The sequence below is a fragment of the Salvelinus sp. IW2-2015 genome, unplaced genomic scaffold, assembly GCF_002910315.2.
Source record: "Salvelinus sp. IW2-2015 unplaced genomic scaffold, ASM291031v2 Un_scaffold13675, whole genome shotgun sequence".
In the NCBI taxonomy this organism is placed as follows: domain Eukaryota; kingdom Metazoa; phylum Chordata; class Actinopteri; order Salmoniformes; family Salmonidae; genus Salvelinus; species Salvelinus sp. IW2-2015.
The window spans coordinates 1-1,560 of record NW_019954930.1 but is presented as its reverse complement, the minus strand read 5'-3'; the positions used below and the strand labels follow the sequence as shown (position 1 = coordinate 1,560).

Here is a 1,560-nt window from a genome sequence, read left to right as displayed (position 1 = left end):
GATGAAGTGAGACGTTTGAATGAGGAGGTAGCATTAGTCTGATGAAGTAAGGCGTTTGAATGAGGAGGTAGCATTATTCTGATGAAGTGAGGTAGCATTAGCGTTATCCAACATGCTACGAGCTACATGAAGATCCAATGAGTTGAACGCACATTCTCAAACACACTGAAGATCAAGAGCGAAACAATGACAAATTAGTATAGATGACATGACCGTCTTCGTAGTCTGAGCATCATTGTTTTTTTACCTTCTCCCTCGCCTCCATGGAGAGTTTTGTTTTTTTCGGAGAAAGAAAGCAGTAAAACAATAGTGTTACCAAAAGAACCCGGCTGTACCCAATATATCAGTTTATAATATTTAGTATATATAATATACTGTAAATATGGGTACAGTAGGGATCCGTTGTATGCGTACACAATACAGTCCTCCATAGCTAATCAAATGGTACCAAGTTCACAGACTTTTGAGCAGACAAAACATTTCATGGCCTGGTAGTATAATAGGCTTGAATCATCTACCTTCATAATGAGGAGACACGTTATGTATTTGTATTCAGACAGAATATGTACAAACTAGGAGGACAGTATTACTGGGAAAGGTCTACAGAGTTGCAGGGACCTGTTGCTAACAGACTAATAGATGTATGTGGTCTGACATTTAGAAAATAATTTAAAGGTATGCTTTAATTCATTCTAATTTTTGATGCATAGGATTAATTTACCGCATGGCCTGTTATCAACATTGGCTTCTGAAACATTCCTGAAACTGGAAGTTCAGCTTTATAGATTGAAAAGATCCCTAAATCATGGCTTTCTCCAAATTCACAGTATCATAAACAAAGTCAATACATGCTGTTGTGCTGTAGAGGGCAGTATTGAACACAACTTGAACTCCAAGGAGGGAAGCCAAGTTTGTCCATTGCATTGAACTATTCTGCATAGAGGACTGAAATCAGTTAGATGTTGTTTCAAAAACATACAGAATGATTCAGCATACGATTGAACAATTACTGATTTAAAATGACTATGATAATGACAAGAGACAATAATGATACCTAGCAATAATAAAGTAATAATGTTACTTACCTTCGCTGTGAAAGGATAGAAAAAGATATTGCACGTTTATTCAGGCAGTCAAAACAACATGATGCATGGGAAATCTGGATGAGGTAATTGTGAGGATGAAAACGAATGTTACCAATACTTACACTTCCTCTGTGTCAGACATGTTGACAGTGGACTTTGCACCTGAGGTACAAGGGAAGAAAGAGAGACACTTTCACTAAGACACCAAGGAGGCCACGCTCAAGTCACTAGCAGTATTTACAGCATGGGGTTATGGTCCCGGGCTCTAAAATGTATTCTCCCTTTACCAGAACCCAACCCTAATGGAATAACATTTCACCAACATTTTTTGAGAAATTGTGTTACAGGAACAATGTGCAGGATTTATAAAGGRCATGCTTTTGAATCACAACCTTTTGAGAACTGTTTTATAATTAGTGTTAGGAAATGGGAAAAGACTGAAATTCAACACACTCACAATTCTGCTTCTCAGACG

General features: G+C 37.6%; 1 long non-coding RNA gene across 1 annotated transcript; it reads right to left on the bottom strand.

Moving 5' to 3' along the window:
* Positions 1-23: 23 nt before the first annotated feature.
* On the bottom strand, positions 24-1,537 carry LOC112080243 (uncharacterized). The gene is made up of 2 exons (XR_002896151.2): positions 1,208-1,537; positions 24-1,090 (listed from the first exon to the last, which is right to left on the bottom strand). It is a non-coding gene; the product is annotated as an uncharacterized lncRNA (long non-coding RNA).
* Between the last annotated feature and the right edge of the window lie 23 nt (positions 1,538-1,560).